Source organism: Oncorhynchus gorbuscha, linkage group LG08 (genome assembly GCF_021184085.1).
Source record: "Oncorhynchus gorbuscha isolate QuinsamMale2020 ecotype Even-year linkage group LG08, OgorEven_v1.0, whole genome shotgun sequence".
Lineage (NCBI taxonomy): Eukaryota > Metazoa > Chordata > Actinopteri > Salmoniformes > Salmonidae > Oncorhynchus > Oncorhynchus gorbuscha.
The window spans coordinates 6,968,299-6,992,587 of record NC_060180.1 but is presented as its reverse complement, the minus strand read 5'-3'; the positions used below and the strand labels follow the sequence as shown (position 1 = coordinate 6,992,587).

General features: G+C 43.2%; 1 protein-coding gene across 5 annotated transcripts in view; it reads right to left on the bottom strand.

The window, feature by feature from the left end:
- The window catches only part of zmiz1a (zinc finger, MIZ-type containing 1a), a 306,966-nt gene extending 283,707 nt beyond the window's left edge, over positions 1–23,259 (bottom strand). For 4 of the 5 annotated variants that reach the window (XM_046358353.1, XM_046358352.1, XM_046358356.1 and 1 more), the window contains exon 1: positions 22,946–23,259. The gene's annotated coding sequence lies outside the window, so the exon portion shown is untranslated. The remainder of the gene's footprint in view (positions 1–22,945) is intronic. The other variant, XM_046358358.1, reaches the window with a different exon arrangement.
- Positions 23,260–24,289: the final 1,030 nt, after the last annotated feature.

The window sequence follows — 24,289 nt, the reverse complement described above, 5'->3', positions numbered from 1 at the left end:
CTAGCTAACACTAAACTAATCAAGTCGTTCAGTTGAGTGTGATAGTTTCTCCAGTGCAGCTAATCAGTGGACGTTAGCTAGCTGGCTAGTGAAGACTACGTTAGGACGGCGAAATACGATAATTACGCAATTATCTTTGATACAAAGACGGCTATGTAGCTAGCTGAGAAGAATTTGCTAAGATAAGACAAATCAAACCGTTGTGATATAATGAAATATAATGAAAAAGTTATACTACCCGTTGGAGCGACGTGCAGATGCGACCACTCGCTCCAACCGGAGCAGGGTGCTGAAATGTTGCGATTTTTAACAAAAAGTTGCGAAAATTCGCAATAAAACCCTAACAGGTTTTAACCAAATACATTTAAACTCAGTTTCACAATTCCTGACATTTAATCCTAGTAAAAATTCCCTGTTTTAGGACAGTTGGGATCACCACTTTATTTTAAGAATGTCAAATGTCAGAATAACAGTAGAGAGAATGATTTATTTCAGATTTTATTTCTTTCATCACATTCCCAGTGGGTCAGTTTACAATTAGTATTTGGTAGCATTGCCTTTAAATGGTTTAACTTGGGTTAAATGTTTCAAATAGCCTTCCACAAGCTTCCCACAATAAGTTGTGTGAATTTTGGCACATTCCTCCTGACAGAGTCAGGTTAGTCAGCTTCCTTGCTAGCACGCACTTTTTCAGTTCTGCCCACAAATTATCTACAGGATTGAGGTCAGGGTTTTGTGATGGCCGCTCCAATACAGTGACTTTGTTGTCCTTAAGCCATTTTGCCACAACTTTGGAAGTATGCTTGGGGTCATTGCCCATTTGGAAGACCCATTTGCGACCAAGTTTAACTGATGTCTTGAGATGTTGCTTCACTATATCCACATAATTTTCTCTCCTCATGATGCCATCTATTTTGTGAAGTGCACCAGTCCCTCCTGCAGCAAAGCACCCACACAACATGATGCTGCCATCCCTGTGCTTCACGGTTGGGATGATGTTTTTTGGCTTGCAAGCCTCCCCCTTTTTCCTTGTTCTATTATCTCTAATAGTTGTGCATTTGCAAACTCATTCAGAGGGTGAGGATGAGATAAACAAAAAACATCTGCTTAAAATATTTAGCTTCCTCTTTTGAAATATAATTCAGTGATTCATGGATTCTTCCGTCTTTAGCAACAAGTTTCTGCAAATTATTTGAGTAGCGTTCCTGTGTTGGAAATTGAGGAAGAATTTGATACATTTTTTCTCCATATTCCATTCAGTTTGTTTATTTTTGTTGTAGATTACATTAGATTGTTCTTGAATATGTTCCTCCAGTTCTTTTTGTTTTTCCTCTAACTTGTTTTGTATCTGTATTTCGCTTGTCTTCACTTTAGACAGAAACAGCTTTTTTAAACTGATGAATATTGAATTGAATGACCCATGAAGGTACATTTGAAGGTAACCCAAACAATAATGGATGAGCTCATGAGGGCTCTTTGAGTGAGTGGTCAGGCAGAGTGCCACAGCCTCGGTCTGGCGCGCTCACGTGAAAGGTTCCACTTCATTTGTACAGACAAAGGAATTGTTTTATGTTAAAAACATCCTAAAGATTGGTTCCATATTTAGTTTGGCATGTTTCTACGGGCTGTAACGGAACTTTTTTAACTTTTCGTCCGACGTTCGGCGTGTCCTGAACGCGCTTTTGGATTTGTTTACCAAACGCCCTAACAAAAGAAGATATTTGGACATAACTGATGGACATTATCGAACAAATCAAACATTTATGGTGGAACTGGGATTCCTGGGAGTGCATTCTGATGAAGATCAAAGGTAAGTGAATATTTAAAATGCTATTTCTGAGTAATGTTGACTACCCAATATGGCAGGTATCTTTTTGGCTGCTTTGTTGTCTAAAGGCTGTACTCAGATTATTTCTTGGTTTGCTTTCTCCATAAAGTTTTTTAAAAATCTGACACAGCGCTTGCATTAAGGAGAAGTTTATCGAAAGTTCCATGTATAATAGTCATATCTTTATCAATGTTTATTATGAGTATTTCTGTCATTTGATGTGGCTCTCTGCACAATCACCGCGTGTTTTCGAACTACTGAACGTAACGCGCCAATGTAAACTCAGATTTTTTGATATACATATTAACATACATGTATTGTGTAGCAAAGTCCTATGAGTGTCATCTGATGAAGATTATCAAAGGTTAGTGATTAATTCTCTCTATTTGTGCTTTTTGTGACTCCTCTCTTTGGCTGGAAAAATGGCTGTGTTTTTCTGTGGCTTGGTGGTGACCTAACATAATCGTTTGTGGTGCTTTCGCTGTAAATCCTTTTTGAAATCAGACTGTGGCTGGATTAACGAGAATTGTATCTTTAAATGGTGTAAAATACTTGTATGCTTGAGGAATTTAAATTTTTGTTGTTTTGAATTTGGCGCCCTGCACTTGCACTGGCTGTTGCAGGGGGGTTGCAGGGGGGTTCCACAGGTTAAGGATGTAGAGTGAGTTTCCTGTAAACCGTATATGTTACATTCCGTCCATTTTTGCCACTTAAAGGCTGATCGCCTTTTCTTATCAACTGCTATGCAGATACAATTATAACTGGCTATACTCATGTTCTTTTTGTTTGCTTTTAGTTGTTTTATTCCCTTGCCTGTTTGCCTGTGAGCCAATACCACAGATGTTAGAACATTGAGTCAGGATATTAAGTGTGAAGTAGATCTGAGTAGGTTGACATGTGTGATAGTGGATGTGATTTAGTGCGAGTGTGTATGATGTCTGGATAAGGTTAAGACTATAATGTGTGAAATAAATAATAACCCAGCCAATTTGCATGGTTGAGTGTATGTGTGTAACATGAAGTTGAGAATAGCCTTAATATTCAGGAGGATAAATGTAATCCATATCATCATCATATTTGCATCATTATTACATTAAACATCACTTTCATAGAAATACACATTCCAGCATTTCCATAATAATTGACGTTTCACGTGGTTATGAAAGGCACATTGCATTACTACAGAGATGGCTTCCCTACAGTACAAATGTATACCGTACAATATGATATTATTCCCCAATGTCCCTGTTCTGAGATCTTCCTATTGCTTGTTGTAAACATGTAGAGAAAGATTCACAAAAGATAGACAAACAAAACACATTACGTTATAGAAAAGTGCCACAGATGTCTCATGTTTTGAAAGAGCTTGCAATTGGCATGCTGACAGCAGGAATGTCCAACGGAGCTGTTGCCAGAGAATGTTCATTTCTCTACCAAAAGTCGCCTCCAACATTGTTTTAGAGAATTTGGCAGTACGTCCAACCGGCCTTACAAAAGCACACCAAGTGTAACCACGCCAGCCCAGGACCTCCACATCCGGCTTCTTCCCTTGCGGGATCGTATGACAACAGCCAACCGGCCAGATGACTAAACTGAGGAGTATATCTGTCTGTAATAAGCCCTTTTGTAAGGAAAAACTCATTCTGAAAACTTCTTTTTTTTTTTTTTTCATGTTATTTTTGCATTTCAGCCTAGCTCAGTGCTATCTATTGTGGAGGGGTGGCTAGTGGAAAATACAGAGCGTAGGGGTTGGGAATCGTCTATAGTTGCCCCATAATTGGCTAAGTATTCTGTCACCCATGGGAACACTACGTCACTGAAAAACCTACAAGGAGAGGTAGAGTTCAAGCCCCCCTGGGGGCTGCATTATATTTAGATTAGAAGTGCCCATCCAATTAGGCTCACGGTCTTGGCCACAGATAAAATTAGGTCAAATCACGTTAGATCTACCATCGCTTTGATCTGACATGTCAATACCATACTTTCAGAATCTTAGCCAGCAAGCTAGACAAGCAGTCATAACCATGAATCAGGTTGACAATATACTAGCACATTTTTCATCCAATTATAGATAAAACATATCGGTGCTCATCGACCATTGGACATAAACATTACACAACAAGTTGGAAATTGCAACTTCAACAATGAGTGGTTTGGAAGGAATCAGTGGCTAATTGTAAGCATCACTATTTTGCTTCCCCTGCTATTCTGTGGAGATGGTGTGTGGTCCAAGTCTGGGTTTAAGGGTCTCTTTTCCAAGCTTAAAAGGATAAACATTCACACGCAATGTCATGGGCCAGAAAAGGTTGAATACGTTGGCCATGCTGTCAATCCAACTTCTGCCACATTCAAAACACCTGGAAACTCAAAACTGGGAAGTCTCAGACTTCAGTGAGTTCAAGACAACTGGGAACTCAAAGAAAAAAAACAAGCTCCAACTGGAAAAATATGTTTTGAACGGTCATCCAACTGGGAATTGCAAGTCGGGAACTCGGGCCTAGAAGAACCGACCGAACACCGAACACAAGAAGAACCGACGTGCCTCCTTCCTGTTCAAGTGAGAACAGCACAACGGAGAGTCCAAAAATGTATTGTATGCTGCTGCATAGATGATGTAATATGCCAGGGAGAAATGTATTCTGCAGCTAAGAAAGTAATAAGTGTATTTTGTGTAGTAAGCTGTTTGTATCCCTTGACAATAATGGACGTTTCACGTGTCCCCAACCGATTGTGGTTTGTTTTTTTTGTTTACTTGTGTTTTTTTGTCAATTATTTCGTACATAATGTTGCCGCTACTGTCTCTTATGACCGAAAATAACTTCGACATCAGAACTGCGATAACTCACCACGGACTGGCAGAATCTTTTTGTCCATTAAACGAGTCTGACAAGCCTGCCCCAAACAATATACTGCTTTCTCTGGAACAGGCCCATATCCTGTGATTTGCGTGAAGAGGAGGCGGACAAAAAGGGTCCAAAGGGCCGACTGACTTCTGAGAATTCGTAGGCGATTGAATAAACCCCCACTTCCTTCCATTCTGCTCGCAAGGGGTGGCGGGCTATGTATTTTTGTAAATAACCGCTGGTGCACGATATCTAAGGAAGTCTCGAACTATTGCTGGCCTGAGGTAGAGTATCTCATGATAAGCTGTCGACCACACTATCTACCTAGAGAGTTTATCATCTGTATTTCTGTAGCTGTTTACATACCACAAGTCAGAGGCTGGCACTAAGACAGCATTGAATGAGCTGTATTCCGCCATAAGCAAACAAGAAAACTCACCCAGGGACGACACTCCTTGTGACCGGGGACTTTAATGCAGGGAAACATAAATCAGTTTTACCATATTGCTATCAGCATGTTACATGTGAAACCAGAGGAGAGAAAAAAAAACTCTGGACCCACTTTACTCCACACATAGAGACGCATACAAAGCTCTCAGTCACCCTCCATTTGGCAAATCTGACCATAATTCTATCCTCCTGATTCCTGCTTACAAGCAAACCTTAAAGAAGGAAGCACCAGTGGCTAGAGCAATAGAAAAATGGTCAGATGAAGCAGATGCTACATGACTGTTTTGGTAGCACAGGAATATGGTCCGGGATTCCACCGATGGCAGAGGAGTACACCACATCAGTCATTGGCTTCATTAATAAGTGCATCGATAACGTCGTCCCCACAGCGACCGTACGCACATACCCCAACCAGAAGCCATGGATTACAGGCAACATCCGCACGGAGCTAAAGGCTAGAGCTGCCGCATTCAAGGAGTGGGACTGTAACCCGGACATTTATAAGAAATCCCGCTGTGCCCTCCGACGAACCATCAAACAGGCAAAAAGTCAATACAAGACTAAGATCGAATCGTACTACAACGGCTCCGACGCTCGTCGAATGTGGCAGGGCTTGCAAACAATTACATACTATAATTACTACCGACCCGTAGCACTCACGTCTGTAGCCATGAAGTGCTTTGAAAGCTGGTCATGGCTCGCATCAACACCATTATCCCAGAAACCCTAGACCCACACCAATGTGCATACTGCCCCAACAGATCCACAGATGATGCAGTCTCTATTGCACTCCACACTGCCCTTTCCCACCTGGACAAAAAGGAACACTTCTGTGAGAATGCTTTCATTGACTACAGCTTAGTGTTCAACACCCTCAAAGCTCATCAATAAACTGAGGACCCTGGGACTAAACACCTCCCTCTGCAACTGGATCCTGGACTTCCTGACGGACCGCCCTCAGGTGGTAAGAGTAGGTAACAACACATCCGCCACACTGATCCTCAACACAGGGGCCCCTCAGGGGTGCGTGCTCAGTTCCCTCCTGTACTCCCTGTTCACTCATGACTGCACGGCCAGGCACGACTCCATCACCATCATTAAGTTTGTTGATGACACAACAGTGGTAGGCCTGATCACTGACAGCGACTAGACAGCCTACAGGGAGGAGGGTCAGAGATCTGGCCTTGTGGTGCCAGAACAACAACCTCTCCCTCAACGTGATCAAGACAAAGGAGATTATTGTGGACTACAGGGAAAAAAGGGGACCAAGCATGCCCGCCATTATCAATGACCGGGCTGTAGTGGAGCAGGTTGAGAGCTTCAAATTCCTTGGTGTCCACATTAACAAACTAACATGGACCAAGCACACCAAGACAGTCATGAAGAGGGCACGACAAAACCTATTCCCGGAGATTGATAATATTTGGCATGGGTCCTCAGATCCTCAAAAGGTTCTACAGCTGAACCATCGAGAGCATCCTGGGATGCATCACTGCCTGGTATGGAAACTGCTCGGCCTCTGACCACAAGGCACTACAGAGGGTAGTGCGTACGGCCCAGTACGTCACTGGGGCCAAGCTTCCTGCCATCCAGGACCTCTATGCCAGGCGGTGTCAGAAGAAGGCCCTAAAAATTGTCACGGACTCCAGCCACCTTAGAGAGAACAGTCTCTGTCTGCTACCGCACGGCAAACGGTACCAGAGCGCCAAATCTAGGTCAAAAAGCTTCTAAACAGCTTCCACCCCAAGCCATAAGACTCCTGAACATCTAATCAAATGGCTATCCAGACTATTTGCATTCCCCCCCCCCCCTCTTTTACATCGCTGCTACTCTCTGTTATTATCATCTATACATAGTCACTTTAATAACTCTACCCACATGTACATATTACCTCAACTAACCGGTGCCCCTGCACATTGACTCTGTATATAGTCTTGCTATTGTTATTTTACTGCTGCTATTTAATTACTTGTTACTTTTATTTCTTATTCTTATCCATATTTTATTTTTATTTTTAAACTGCATTGTTGGTTAAGGCCTTGTAAGCAAGCATTTCACTGTAAGGTCCTGTTGTATTCGGCACATGACTAATAAAATGTTATTTGATGTGCTTCACCCTAATAATTTGGTCCCTTTCACCCTCAAAACATAGCCTACTGTTCTTTTTTTTGTTCTTTTTTTGTGTATTTTACCCCTTTTTTCTCCCCAATTTCATGGTATCCAATTGTTTTAGCAGCAACTATCTTGTCTCATCGCTACAACTCCCGTACGGGCTCGGGAGAGACGAAGGTTGAAAGTCATGCGTCCTCCGATACACCCAACCAAACCGCACTGCTTCTTAACACAGCGCCACCCGGAAGCCAGCCGCACCAATGAGTTGGAGGAACACCGTGCGCACCTGACAACCTTGGTTATCGCACACTGCGCCCGGCCCACCTCAGGAGTCGCTGGTGCGCGATGAGACAAGGATTTCCCTACAGGCCAAACCCTCCCTAACCCAGACGACACTAGGCCAATTGTGCATCGCCCCACGGACCTCCCAGTCGCGGCCGGTTACGACAGAGCCTGGGCGCGAACCCAGAGTCTTTGGTGGCACAGCTGGCGCTGCAGTACAGCACCCTTCACCACTTCGCCACCCGGGAGTCCTTAGCCTACTGTTCTGACTTGGTATTGCACATTTAGCATATCGGCTGTTTTGGAGAAATGTCATCATTCGAATATTGTAAGCACTTTCATTGTCTGCTTATATGCCCCCTTAATTTATCTTACAGTTCTGACTTGGTGTACAGGGAGAAAATCATGTAAGAATGGCCCATGTTCTGAATTGTTTCTGTACAGGTCATAAGTTCTGAAGAAATAGTTCTATCGGCAACATCTGTCTTAGCTCGCTCTTAATCAAAATGACGGATTGCCACTTATCCACTCATCATTCCCTTATGCAATAGCTTGCACATCTCAATTGTCATAAAAAAACACACACATTTTTTTAAGCAAGTCAGCCATATCAGCTGTATTTTAAAGGCAGTAAATGAGGCTGAATGAACTGTTTCACTGCCAGACGAGGTTCCGCTGATAGCCAGGTGTAGCAGTGGTGAGGATTCACTCCATGGTGCTGAAAACAAAGCTCTGCTGTTGGGACAGCTTTATGTAGGCCCTAACAGTTTGTGGGCACCGTTTGTCACCGTTATAGTGCAATTAATGTATTGTTTAGTGTTGTGGCTTTGCTGGCATGATTATTTTTGCCTCACCAAGACGTACATGGTAAAATCGCCACTGTGTGTGTGTGTGTGTGTGTATATAACGCATTAGCCTGTAGTTTCATAAAGCTTTGATAAAAAGGGAACTTTCACATTACACGGTTATGTGAGGTGCCAGAATTGGCAGAGAGGTGCTGTCTAGACTCACCTCTTCGTACTGCAATGTGCCAAAAGTCAATTAAATACTCTTCCTATTTTATTGCAATGTTTCACACCTCGTAACAACGCTGGTATGGCCTCTGGCCCACTGTAATTTAACTGTCAAATCAAAACAGGCTTTTCTCCTTTTCCTAGATCAAATGCACATCTTTTTTTGTGATAATGTTTTGATGTAAAACTGTCAGTTCATCCGTTTAATATACCAGTAGATCTAAAGAGAGACCCTTCAGGAGTTATCAGAGATAGGCCACATTCAGTCGTCGGGAAGGCAGTCAATCAGGCAGTCAGCCAGCCAGCTCGTCAGTCAATCAGTCAGTCAGCTAGACACAGACAGACAGACTGTGTGACTTCCCACACATAACACCAACTCCCGCTTACAAACAACAAGCAAATATCGCTTGCTTGTGCTGTGACTATTGGCCATTTGAATGAAGTTACAATGCAAACAAAATGCAAATGGTTCATACATGCTGATAGTTTCAGTAGAAGGTAATGGGCTGGCTACCAATATTGTGTTGACTGACAGATGACAAGTCCCTATAGAAGATTACAAATCTATATAGAGGAAGAGTTAGAGAGTGAGACTTAGAAGAAGAAAAAATAAAATAATATTTTCCAAAAGGGTTTTTCGGCTGTCCCAATAGGAGAACCCTTTTGAGTTCCATGTAGATCCCCCTGTGGAAAGGATTCTACAAGGAACCCAAAATAGTTCTACCTGGAACCAAAAAGGGTTTTCCTAGGGGTCACAGAGGGATCTTCAAAGGGAGAGGAAGAAGAGAGCTAGAGCGAGAGAAAGAAATGAGAGAGAACAGTGAGAGAGCAAGTGACTGTGAGGAACAGAGGGGAGAGAGTGAGTGACAGGGGGGAGGAGTGGATGATGTTGATTCAACAGCACGCTATGCCATACAGGCTTATCATTGTGTAGGATTTAATGTTTTCTGTCATGATGCCGTCAAGCTGAAACCTGTTTGGCCAGAAAGTGACACTGAGTTTAGAGACACTCCTCTCAAGCACTGACTGCTGGATCTCAACTCAGCTGACCACAAAACACAGAGGGAAGACCAAAAGGCCTGGTAAAAAGTAGTGCACTATATAGGGAATAGGGTTCCATTTGTGACAGAGACCAAGTGGGTACTTAGAATATCAGCAATTATTTTGTGAGTGAAAACGACTAAATTGAGCATCGAGTCGATAGCAACACAAGCAAGATAAAATCACAAAAACATAACTGCAGAACACGTGTCCGAACATTGACTCACTCTACTCCCCCTTCTATGAACAGGGGAGGGGAGAGATAGCTAATAATAATCTCAGCGCTGGCTGGCCAGCAACCAACATTACCATCATCGCAGTACAAAGGAAATGTAGAGCAGCTCATAGAAAGGCTTCATAACGATTTACAAAGTGACACGTCAAACAGATTTCCACTGACAGCCTGACAGGTTGCCCGTCTTTCCTTCTCCTCCCAGTCCTTCCTCTCTACTGCATTCCTTCGCCCTACCACCTCCTCTTCATCTTCCCCCTCCCTTTCTCTCGCTCATCTCTTCCTCCACCTTTTCTTCTTTCTCTTGCTCCTCCTCGGCAAAGGGAAATACCTCCCCTCCTCCCGACTGTTTCAGGAGCTGGCTGAAGAATGGGCCTGGCTCAATAGAAGCAGGCAGGCAAGAAGCCTATTCAATTCCCTCTCTCTCTCCCTCTCTTTCCAAACACAAGACCCCTTCAAACAAGAGGGAAACAAGAGGAAAAGACTTCCTTCGTGGGAGTTGGCTAGTTAAAGTGACAGTCTGCCCCTGATAAGGAACTTGTGACAGAATACAAGTGACGGAACATCAGTGGTCGCATGGAGAGTTGAAGAAGACAAGTTGACAATTGTAACAGTTCACTTTTTAGTTTATCGGAAACGAATGTGTGTGTATGAGTTATAGGTATTTAGTGCCTGTGTCATGCATTATAATGCATTGTACATATCTTATAAGGCTTTATTATGTGGTTATAACTCAATATGAAGTGTTACAAGGTAAAATATAATTTGAACCCCTCAGCTGAGCAGGACATTGTGACCACTGCTTCCTCCTTCACTAAACAGGAGTGGAAACATGCTGTTCCAGGTTCAACATGCATACTTACTGTGGACAGACGGGCAGGAGTGAGGAAATGAAGGTAGTTTCCATTATTCATGTAGGCTACAGTATTGGGAAGGTATGCCACTGTCTTTCAACTGACAAAGTCTAACTTTGAGGTATTGAGGACAGCTTCAACATGAGTACACTAGCAGCCTAAAGGCAGCCTAGCTAGTGCTAACAGGGAAGAAGATGTATCTGTTTTGTTGCCTGCTGAACGGTTATACGCTAAGAGGAGAAAAGCACCTTGGCTGTGCCTGGCTTTTAAAAACAGCAGTGTGTGTTTGTGTGTGTTCTCAAGGAGAACATGCCCTTAGTCAAAACACACATTTCAGTTTTTCCTGTTCTGTTCCGGACTTCCAAAAATAAAGGAATTCCAGAGAAAATAAGGACAGGAAGCGCCCCAACCCCCTCCCCCCACACACGCACACTAACAGACATGTCGCGCACACACACACACCTCTTATGAAATACAGTTATATTGATTAGATATATCAGGGAAACGTACTTCTGACATGACATCCAGAGATGGGTGTGTGTGTGTGTGTGTGTGTGTGTGTGTGTGTGTGTGTGTGTGTGTGTGTGTGTGTGTGTGTGTGTGTGTGTGTGTGTGTGTGTGTGTGTGTGTGTGTGTGTGTGTGTGTGTGTGTGTGTGTGTGTGTGTGTGTGTGCAGTTCATAGACAGGCTAGCCCTATTCCCTGTCTGTGTCTGATGTTTACCATCCCACCCAGCCCTCTATGCACAGATCTGGGATCAGCTTTTCCTCATCTATTAGGAGCTATAAAGTTGAAATGGCTCCGAGAACAGTTGTTAGGGAAACACATTATAATAACATTACATGTTATGTCTATTATGAGGTATTATAAAATAAATGTAATCTCAGAAGTCATCTGCCTAGTTCCAGCAGACTATGTCACTGCATCGCAGTGCTTGACGCGTCACTACAGCCCAGGGTTCGATCCCAGGCTGTGTCGCAGAAGGCCGTGACCAGGAGACCCATTAGGTGGCGTACAATTGCCGTCGTCCAGTTTAGGGGATGGTTTGGCTGGCCAGGATTCCCTTGTCCCATCGTGCTCTAGCGACTCTTTGTGGCCGGCCGGGTGCCTGCAAGCTGACTTCGGTCGCCAGGTGCACAGTGTTTCCTCCGACACACAGGTGCGGCCTCCGACACATGGGTGCGGCTGGCTTCCGGGTTAAGCGAGCAGTGTGTCAAGAAACAGTGCGGCATGGCTGCGTTGTGTTTCGGAGGACGCATGGCTCTCGACCTTCGCCTCTCCTGAGTCCGTACGGGAGTTGCAGCCGATAGGACAAGACTAACTACCAAGTGGATACCACGAAATTGGGGAGAAAAAGGGGTAAGAAGTTAAACTAATCAATCCAAATACAATTTATATATATATTTTTTTAAATAGTAATCTGCCTAGCTTTACATAGTCTGTTCTTGTTGTTGGTTTACACACCTGGCATATGTTCCTGAGAAATGGGTTTGAGCATCTGAATCATTTTAAATCATACAGAAAATGAGAGAGTACCGTTGTTTGTCAACAGATTATTATAAATCACAGCAAGACAATGACAAACATTGTTTTGGAGGCTGCAAGCTGGGCCCTGGCAAAGACTGCAGTGGACAGGGCCCTGGCAAGGAATCTGCAGTAGATCAATGCTGGTCTCCGGGAACAAACAAAGGTGGGGACACATTTGCGCAACGCACGCACGCACGCTAGTGTTGCACGATATACTGAAACGTCTGTATTTTTCCGATACTAGAACATGAAAAACGGTTTGGTGCTAGAACTTGTTACTTTTGGTACTTGTCAAATGTGTCTCACGGATCAAGTCTGTCTAAGCACAGCAGTCCCCCCTTATTATGGAGTCTGGGCTGCATCATGTTAGCTCCCCTCTCATGCTCCCCTTAGCCTGCACTGGGAGTCTGGGCTGCATCATGTTAGCTCCCCTCTCATGCTGCACTTAGCCTGCACTGGGAGTCTGGGCTGCATCATGTTAGCTCCCCTCTCATACTCCCCTTAGCCTGCACTGAGAGTCTGGGCTGCATCATGTTAGCTCCCCTCTCATGCTCCCCTTAGCCTGCACTGGGAGTCTGGGCTGCATCATGTTAGCTCCCCTCTCATGCTGCACTTAGCCTGCACTGGGAGTCTGGGCTGCATCATGTTAGCTCCCCTCTCATACTCCCCTTAGCCTGCACTGGGAGTCTGGGCTGCATCATGTTAGCTCCCCTCTCATGCTGCACTTAGCCTGCACTGGGAGTCTGGGCTGCATCATGTTAGCTCCCCTCTCATGCTGCACTTAGCCTGCACTGGGAGTCTGGGCTGCATCATGTTAGCTCCCCTCTCATGCTTCCCTTAGCCTGCACTGGGAGTCTGGGCTGCATCATGTTAGCTCCCCTCTCATGCTCCCCTTAGCCTGCACTGGGAGTCTGGGCTGCATCATGTTAGCTCCCCTCTCATGCTGCACTTAGCCTGCACTGGGAGTCTGGGCTGCATCATGTTAGCTCCCCTCTCATGCTTCCCTTAGCCTGCACTGGGAGTCTGGGCTGCATCATGTTAGCTCCCTCTCATGCTCCCCTTAGCCTGCACTGGGAGTCTGGGCTGCATCATGTTAGCTCCCTCTCATGCTGCACTTAGCCTGCACTGGGAGTCTGGGCTGCATCATGTTAGCTCCCCTCTCATGCTGCACTTAGCCTGCACTGGGAGTCTGGGCTGCATCATGTTAGCTCCCCTCTCATGCTCCCCTTAGCCTGCACTGGGAGTCTGGGCTGCATCATGTTAGCTCCCCTCTCATGCTGCACTTAGCCTGCACTGGGAGTCTGGGCTGCATCATGTTAGCTCCCCTCTCATGCTTCCCTTAGCCTGCACTGAGAGTCTGGGCTGCATCATGTTAGCTCCCCTCTCATGCTCACCTTAGCCTGCACTGGGAGTCTGGGCTGCATCATGTTAGCTCCCCTCTCATGCTCCCCTTAGCCTGCACTGGGAGTCTGGGCTGCATCATGTTAGCTCCCCTCTCATGCTCACCTTAGCCTGCACTGGGAGTCTGGGCTGCATCATGTTAGCTCCCCTCTCATGCTCCCCTTAGCCTGCACTGGGAGTCTGGGCTGCATCATGTTAGCTCCCCTCTCATACTCCCCTTAGCCTGCACTGGGAGTCTGGGCTGCATCATGTTAGCTCCCCTCTCATGCTCCCCTTAAGTTAACACACTTGAATAATGAGACACCACATGTAGAAATGTTAAATCTGTTAATTACTGTTTGCAAAACAATCTCCATACAGGCTAGAACACGTTACAATGCAAGAAGATAGTGGTAGCTTCCAGCTTTGCAGGCTAACTTTCCTTGCTAGCTAACAGCTTAAGCTAACATCAATTCACTATCCCTAGTACTTTGTGATAATATGCTAACCATGACAACGAATTGCCATCAAAACTTTATTAATTCACTTTTTTATAATTGGCCTCTCTCTCCCAAATATTATCTGGCGTCAGTGAATTTATTGCCTCAGCAAACTGACTGTGTGAATAGTGCTCCAACTGACAACCCCCCTCCTGCTTCATGAATGATGTCATTACTGGTTAAAGAGCACTTTTATAAAATAAGCTACTTCTATGCAAATGTTGTTGATCAGTAGAATAAATTAAGTCCCAAATGGAAGGCAAACAGATTATCCTCTGTAGCCCCATGAAAGCCAAAACTACTGCAAAGGGAGAGGAAAATAATATTGTATCTGGTACAACACATCGACTGGCTGATAAACTGGGGAGATGATTTCCGATTGGGGTGATTTAGGGTTAAGTATCACAAATATATTGTTGATATTGTTTTATTTATGTAGTTTAGATATACTGATGAGTGATATCATTTCACTGAATGACCAGTGATAACTATTTTAATTAGACAGGTACACGACAGCTGTCATGGGATGAGACAAATATGCTTTTCCTCTGGCCCCCTCTACCCCTCTTTCACCTCTGTCTCTCACTCTCCACAGCGAGGGAGGTTTTAATATGTCTCTTTATCTGAGCCGCCCAGGCAGCAGGGGTATGAAAGGACCGGCAGGGCTTAGAACCCTGGGAAACAGCCACGCACACACACGCACACACACAGAAACAGCCTGGCTTACACTGCCAGAGTCACAATGAGGGGAGGGCAGCAAGTGGGCACACACACAACTCACACACACATACTCAATCGTTCTCTCTCTAAAGGACACACTCGCTGCTGGCTGAGTGGTTGGGAGGAGGCGGCAGGCAGGGAGAGACAGAGCCCTGTGGGGATGGCAGTGGCACGCCAATTTGATATTGGGACATGTGGGAACACAACTAAAATGTTTACCGTGTGCAACAAAAACAGAAACACAACTGTATATTAGTGTAAATACGTGCCTGCCTCACATCTTGCGACAAATATTCCATACTCAGGAAATGTTGATACTCCATCCATATCAGTTTTTATTTTCTTATTTTCTCTATTACACAACACCCCAATATTTAACATTTGACCTTCAATTAGTTTCACTGTGTACAAATTATGTTAGAGAACAAGGAATTACAGTACAGATCTGCTATCTTAATTTGATCACTCTGTTGTCGCAACAAATTTTCCACCTCAGCATGAAGTGCAAATTGAAGTGTTGTCAATTTTTTATAAAATGGCTTCTAAAGTTTGTCATTTCCACTTAAAAATGGCAGACTTGATTTGTCCTAATGAAAAATGTATCAACCCCTACAAAAATGTACATTAATTAGAATCCACATAATAATTAAAATGTCCTGTTGGTGCAGGATTATTTTCCTGCTGTGAAAAGCAGAGTCAAATTAAAGATACAATCCGGGATTTTAAGAACTTACAAATTCTTAACATAGTGTACGAATTGGAATTCGTAACATGCCATACAACTACAGCACAAGTCAAAAGTTTGGACACACCTACTCATTCAAGGGTCTTTTTTTTAACTATTTGCTACATTGTAGAATAATAGTGGAGACATCAAAACTATGAAATAACACATTGACCCATGTAGTAACCAAACAAAAGTGTTAAACAAAATCAGACTATATTTTATATTTGAGATTCTTCAAAGTAGCCACCCTTTGCCTTGACAGCTTTGCACACTGTTTGCATTCCCTCAACCAGCTTCATAAAGGTAGTCACTTGGAATGCATTACATTACATTACATTTAGGTCATTTAGCAGACGCTCTTATCCAGAGCGACTTACAAATTGGATGCAGGTGTGCCTTCTTAAAAGTTCATGTGTGAAATGTCTAATTATTAATATATTTGAGCCAATCAGTTGTGTTGTGACAAGGTAGGGGTGGAATACAGACGAAAGCTCTATTTGGTAAAAGACCAAGTCCAAATTATGGTAAGAACAGCTCAAATAAGCAAAGAGAAACGACAGTCCATCATTACTTCAAGACATGAAGGTTAATACAAAGGGTAACTCGTTTGAAGAATCTCAAATATAAAATATATTTTGGATTTGATACACTTTTTTGGTTACTACATGATTCCATATGTGTTATTTCATAGTGTTAATGTCTTCACTATTATTCTACAATGTAGAAAATAGTAAAATTAAAGAAACCCCTTGAATGAGTAGGTGTGTCCAAACTTTTGAATGATACATACATAAAGTATGTATGTATGCGTGTGTGCGTGTGCGTGTGCGTGCGCGTGTGCGTGTGCGTGTGCGTGTGCGTGTGTGTGTGCGTGTGCGTGTGTGTGTAAATTAGAGGTCGACCGATTAATCAGAATGGCCGATTAATTGGGGCCGATTTCAAGTTGTCTTGCGTGTCCTGTACGTTCATTGCGCGCAGAGTCAGTGTATATGCAACAGTTTGGGCCACCTAAATTGACAGAATTTTACGTAATTATGATATAACATTGAAGGTTGTGCAATGTAACAGGAATATTTAGACTTATGGATGCCACCCGTTAGATAAAATACGGAACGGTTCCGTATTTCACTGAAAGAATAAACGGCTTGTTTTTGAGATGATAGTTTCCGGATTCGACCATATTAATGACCTAAGGCTCATATTTCTGTGTGTTATCATGTTATAACTAAGTCTATGATTTGATAGAGCAGTCTGACTGAGCGGTGGTAGGCAGCAGCAGGCTCGTAAGCATTCATTCAAACAGCACTTTCGTGCATTTTGCCAGCAGCTCTTCGCAAGCACAGCGTTGTTTATGACTTCAAGCCTATCAACTCCCGAGATTAGGCTGGTGTAACCGATGTGAAATGGCTAGCTAGTTAGCAGGGTGCACGCTAATAGCGTTTCAAACGTCATTCGCTCTGAGACTTGGAGTGGTTCCCCTTGCTCTGCATGGGTAACGCCGCTTTGAGGGTGGCTGTTGTCGATGTGTTCCTGGTTCGAGCCCAGGTAGGAGCGAGGAGAGGGACGGAAGCTATACTGTTACACTGGCAATACTAAAGTGCCTATAAGAACATCCAATAGTCAAAGGTTAATGAAATACAAATGGTATAGAGAGAAATAGTCCTATAATTCCTATAATAACTACAACCTAAAACTTCTTACCTGGGAATATTGAAGACTCATGTTAAAAGGAACCACCAGCTTTCATATGTTCTGAGCAAGGAACTTAAACGTTAGCTTTCTTACATGGCACATATTGCACTTTTACTTTCGTCTCCAAAACTTTGTTTTTGCATTATTTAGACCAAATTGAACATGTTTCATTATTTGTTTGAGGCTAAATTGATTTTATTGATGTATTATATTACGTTAAAGTGTTCATTCAGTATTGTTGTAACTGTCATTATTACAAATACTTTGTTATATATAAAAATAAAAAATAAAAAATGGCTGATTAATCGGTATCTGCATTTTTTGGTCCTCCAATCGGTATCGGCGACCTCTAGTATAAATAAATACACACACACACATTTAGTTGTTTTGCAAGACGTATCCATTATCATACGAAATGGATCACGCTGTACACAATTGTGCAAAAGTACTAGCTAAAATTATACAAAACCTCTGTAGCATCATTTTAAGATGGCACATCTGTATGTATCCTATAGGGTAGGTTGGATGTGATTCTACCCTCTTCAGGCAGTCTACACCGTCACTCTCCATCCCACACACATAGTAACATTAAACCCATAGCCCAAACACAGTCACAGACATAAAGACATGACTCCAGACTTCCTATAAAGGAATAGAAGATCATTATTCTGATGAGGTAATAGAAAATACATTTGAAATAGTAGTGATGAGAGGTGGGTGGCTTCACAAAAAACAATCAATTACACTGTTATTACTCTGGTATGAGAGAGAGACTTGGCAGAGGTTGTAGTTGACTTCCATACAGTCAGAGAGGCTGTATTATCAAATGAGAGACCTATATAACCTAGACGGATCACAGAGGAGAGAGCTGACACAGTGAACTCACCAACCCAGCATGGAAACAGAAGAGACTCATGAGCTAGGCTCGTGTCCTAAATGGCACCCTATTCTCTATAGAGCGCACTACTTTTGACTTTCGAAGTAATGCACTATATAGGGAATAGGGTTCCGTGGGGGATGCAGCCCTGCTGTTCTGTACTCTACTCACAAGAAAACAGTCTAAGGATAAGGACAACGTGTTTGTCTTAAACAGGATTTACAAGACAAACACACACTAGTGCTGAGCGATTAACTGACATTGTGATTTTTTTCATTATTAAACAACTAATTGACCGATGTCGGTTCAATTACTTGAATTCCATTTAGTTCTGGGTTTTCTGTGAGCCCAACGTGCCGTTTCTCTAGAGAAATCATTTAATTTCCTAGCGAAATGAAGTCAAGAAATATATGGCACACTGGGCTGAAGGGAGTTGTAGTTTTCACTAGGCAAATATTGAACCTAGTTCAGTTCAGAAATGTGGTAATTAAAAGGGAAATGTAAAAAATGTTCAACTTCATATTCATCATCTCCAACTCCACCTCAACATGTGAAAAAGACAAGTTTCTATGTTTTGTTGTAATTGGTTAAAAAAAATAATCACACAATGCACATGGATGATGTTATTGGAAACAATTATCTTCACCAATCTTTTTTTACTACAAAACATAGAAACGCGCCATTTTCACATATGTTGCTGTTGGTGTGGTGCTGGAGACGATGAATATGAAGTTGAATTTGTTATTTTCCTTGAACTACAATGACCATAATCCATTGCGTCTTTTTTTTCCTACTTGGACAGAGATGGATACACTTTTACGTCTGCTGTGTTAGGTTAGATACACACAGACCACATGAGAGAGGGGGATAGAGACGGTTTGTGAAAGTATGCCTTATCTACTTTGAAAAACTATTAAAATGATTGCCAGGCAGCTCTTCAGCATTCTTTGCCAGGCTGGCCTAGCTAAATAGGATGACTAAAGACAGTACAGTATGGGGAGCACAGAGACAACGTTAGACAGTTGTCTGTCTGGCTGCTACTGTCTGAGCAGAGATGAGGTGATGACTAAATAAAACTAAGTAACATACAACTAAAATAATTTATTATTTCATAGTCATTTCCTATTTTTCTATGTGGACCTGACAGAGACAATGGAATACATGCAACGTTTGCAATTGAATGATCACTATTTTGGGCTTTGGAATTTCATAATGCATTTAAGGTATAAATTATTATTTTTTAATCGTAAATTGAGATTATTTTTTTATAATCAAACCACAAATGATCCAACCTCAAAAAGCACTAATCGCTCAGCACTAACAAACACACACACACTCGTGTGCAGATTGCTCAGACACACACTTCACTGCCACAGACACAGCGAGTGAAGATTTCATCAGCAGTAAAAATGTGAAGGTAATTGTTTGCGATGGTGAGAAATCTTAAGTGCAGGCAGCCAGTCAGTCAACCAGTCAGTTAGCCAGTCAATCAGTAAGTCAGCTGCCCAGCCAGTCAGCCAGGTAGGCAGGGAAACAGGCAGGCATGGAGGACGGATGGACAGACGGACAGTGGTACACACAGTGGCACACACACTGCTCAGACACACGCACTGCAGAAGGGAACTGAGCAGGACGTGGCCATTGTGACATCCCCTTCCCTGCACTCGTTGCGCAAAGTACCAACGAATGTCAAATCAAACATGCATGAGCCAGTGACAGGGTAAGGCCAGTGAGTCCTCTTTTTCCAGTCTCTCTCTCGCTCTTTCACTCACATGTACTTTCAGTTTCTCTACCTGTATCTGCCACTCTTCTCTCTCTCTCTGCCTCTTTCAAGAAAAGGCACTTACCGAGACAGGGGCTATATGCTGTTCTAATACCTTACTGAAGTAAAGGCTCTCATTAAACGAGTGAGTGTTACCGGCTGACCCCCCCCCCCCTGGTTGGCAGAGGTAAAATGGATAGATAGGCCCCACAGGGCAGCACTCACAGATGTGTGAATAGAAGTCAGTAACAGTGAGTCAGAGTACCAGTCTGCGCTCTCTTGATATGTGCTTGTTTACAATATTGTAACACCCTATAAACAAAACCAAATAGTAGTTTGATCTTTCGCTCTCTCTCTCTCAACCTAGCTGGGTAAATATGGTTAGAGTGCCAGTTTCTATTACGGTCTAATGCTACACAATAGTAATTCAAATCAAATGGAATTGCGACCAGGAGGCTATCATGCAGTCAAATTAATCAATAGCCTTTTGGAGAGAGAGATAACAAATTCAATAGTGTGAACACTGAGGAAGTCTGGTGCAGTCAAATTCAAATTGAACACTTCAGATATGCAATATGTCCAAATGTAAAAGCTCCATGCAGTTTTAGATTTTCATAATATTCCTCTGTATTATTGACATATTTCTCCACTTAAGAGATATTTTCCCTGACATAAATTTCAAGAAAATACAAATGAAAGCATTTCACAAAAACAACTGTGATATGTTCAACAACCAAGAGAACCATGCCACACAGAGAGAATCTGACTGACAGAAACAAAGGTTGTCTTGTGCTATGGGACAGACGGACAGGAGTGGGTGGTATAAGAGCCGAAGGCATGACACCAGCAGACAGAGAATCCATGTCTAGTGAGCGAGTCTGAGTGAACACCAGCCAACAATTTCACAACCCTCTACAATAGAACACTAACAGTTAGGTGAAACGTCAAGCTGTCACAGCAGTGATTAGTGTGGCGTAGGTTCTAAATGCGTTACCTTAGCTCAATTCTAGACTGAGGCTGTGGGTGGGGAATGGGAATAGAGAATATGGAAGAAGAATGGAACTACTACGAGTTTGTGATTAAGTGAGGAGCAATGGGAGTGTATTTAAAGGGTTTCACCTTGCTTCATTTCCTTGTATCCATTGCCTAATGAATGCAGATAGGTGGATGGGCTTCCCTCATACAGCTTGTTATCTTGGCTGACTAGGGAAGCTGTGGGTGGATGGGCTTCCCTCATACAGCTTGTTATCTTGGCTGACTAGGGAAGCTGTGGGTGGATGGGCTTCCCTCATACAGCTTGTTATCTTGGCTGACATGGGAAGCTGTGGGTGGATGGGCTTCCCTCATACAGCTTGTTATCTTGGCTGACTAGGGAAGCGGTGGGTGGAATAGCAACAGAATCATAATACACATCCCGGCCTAGATCCAATATGCATATGATTAATTTCCTTGTTTCCTCTATGGTCTCCCTTAATCCACCACTCCACTCAGCCACACTGTCAGTCCATAAACACAGCATTGATTCCAATTGTATTGATTGGCTTCATTTCCGTCTCCTTTGCTTCATGACTGCTGGCAGGTGAAAAAAGGTGGATGGGTGGGCTTCCCTCATACAACTTGCACCTGTTATCTTGACTGACAGTGAGATAGTGTGTGTATAGTGTGAGGCTTTAGAAGTGTTGTTAACTTACAGTTACACTGACTAGGTCAAGTTCACTGTTTCCAATTATGTTTTATTAACACATTCTTACAAGCTGTGTCTATTAATCAATTATAAACATAAAACATTACAGTTATGTTAAGGACAGTGTAAGCAGCTGGTAAATATGTTCACATTTAAACGGTGTGTATTGTAGACAACATTAAACTACCTTTATGATAACATAAACAAAACCCATCCATGTGCCTATGTATTACCTGTTGGATTACGGTTTTCTGGAAGTGGAGTTTCATGCCCCTTTACAACATCTGAAATCAACATCCATAGCTTTTCCTCCCTCCCTCGCTGCCTCCCTCTGAACTACCGCACCCGCTCCAACTCGTGTTTCCCCCAACTCCCATACCTCACTAACGAGAGGAAAAGGGCATTCTCTCCCTCTCCCGTTCATTCAGTGCAGTCTACAGGATTTTTTCATCTGCGAGTTGGCTGCTCTCTGTCTCTCCCGTCATGGCCCGGGTGGAGATGGTAATGAAAGAGAAGCCAGTTCTGCTCCCTCCTTTTCTCCCTCCCACCCACCGGGAGGTCCGCCCGCCGCTGCCCCGGCTGGCCTCACATCCAGACGGAGGAATTTATCGGGGAGGGCTCGCCAGAGACGCCGCCGCCCGTGGCACGCACAGCGGCCCAGCGATTGGTTTTCTGCAAGTCTGATTGGAAAATACAATGCAAGATATAAAGTCTATTTTAACAGTTCAGTGCTGCATAATTTACGTGGCGCGGGCATACAAATAATAGCCTAGTAGGCTAAGGCCTACACATTTTACATGTTGAGAGCGGGAGATACAAATGTTACATTGTAACACTAACAACGTGCCAAAACAGCAAAGCAGTTTGGATTTGTGGTATGCTATTATTACAACAGGTAGGCTAGGCTATTTTAGAAGGCAGTCGACTCAGTCCAGCCTTGTTTTGCTTGCTGAACTAGCCTATTAGTTACCTGACATACATTCCCAGATTAAGGGAAGATTAACCCCAGCAAACTAATCAACGTCATTTGTTTACCAACAATCAAACAGCCTTCTCTAAATGTCTCAATGTAGGCTAAACGCAACCGAACAAACCACAACTAACCGCACGCAAGCAACAAATCCACGCTGTGCACGGACCTAGCTAAAAATATATATTTCTAGACTCGGACGCAATAGTAAAAAAAATAATAATAATACCCTATCCAGTTTAAGTATACCGGCTGGTTCTGTTCTGATTCTCTGGCTTCTGGGTCAGTCTATTGTTGGCGCTGGGGTTGAGTCTGGCCAGCGAGCAGCGAACTCATCGAAGGCAGTAACGTTAATGCCCACACACAAAACCATGTCTGTCTGTGCAACCAACCCACGGCGAGGTGTGATTGAACAGCCTACAATACGGAAACAACCACGGAACGGAACTTACTTTTAGCTCGGCTAGGAGAAGAAATCCGCTTTGTTTTCCCGAATTTCGTGTAGACCTACACTGCGTCCCTTTTCACTTCACAAATACAAGAAAAACCGATCACCGTAGCGTTAGCGTGTGAGTGACTGAATCAACTACCGTAGAGAGCCACGGCAAGTTGAAGTGTCAAATTACACTGGCTATTCAGTTACCACAGAAGGAGCCATGCTTTGCGGCTGCTGACAAAATGTGTCCCAGATTCCGGTGGTGGGAGCGATTTAGGAATACTACGGGAGTGACCTGCATTACAGAAAGGCCATAGGACAAGCTGGAAACGCCTGAGCGGACGAGAGTGAAATCATTTTTGCCACGGTCAGTTTGGATTTCGATTCTTAGTGGAGGGGGTGTGTTTGGTAATGTATTACCAACTGAATACATTTTTCAAATATTTATAAACTGTTGAAATCAAATCACTCAAAAACGTGCTAAACAATTTAATAGATGCAGGCCTATATTAGGACTAATATTGATTATATAAATGATGATACTAATAGCCTAATAATAACAAATGGTAATAATGATTACAATAATAATACACAAATCAATACAAATATGCCTATATTGTAATAATAGTAACAATAATAATAATAACAACACTCACGTAATAATAATAATAACAATAATAACATAGGCTAGCTACATAAACACTATTCACAATATGCATAATGATAATAATTGAAATAATAGGAGAATATTATAAATAGTCTTAATGGCATATAAAATAAACAAATTATTGTTGTTGTTATCATTAGGCTACTATTTTCCTCCTCATCATCATTGTCATCTCTGAATAACAACATCGTTGATAGCCTATATTTTACATGTCACATCCGCTCTCAGTCGTCGATAGAGAGTCCGAGCGCCATGCAGATCTTTGGTAAGTAGGCTATCGGTTCCGTATTTTGCGAGTCACCGGTCTCCGACGGAAGCTACGGAATAACAAAGACATGTTTGAGAGGCGAGCAGCGGCAGCTACAGCGGCAGGCTTGGCTGAGTGCTGACGTCAAGGAACAATGTCTCCCCGACACACATGCACGCGCTCGCACACACAGGAACGAGTGCACACACGCGTGCATGCACACTTCGCGCATACACACACGCACACTCATACACACACGCACACTCACAGAGCAGGCAAGCTCTTAGTGAAGCACAGCTGAATTGCCCGGAGGGAGGGCCAAGCAGTGCTGAAGCTGGAGCAGTACATCAAATAGAATCAATCACTTCTCATGCTGTGCTTGTTTCTCTCCTTCCCTCCCTCTCGTCCTGCCTTTCATTCTTGTTCTCTCTCTCTCTCTCTCTCTC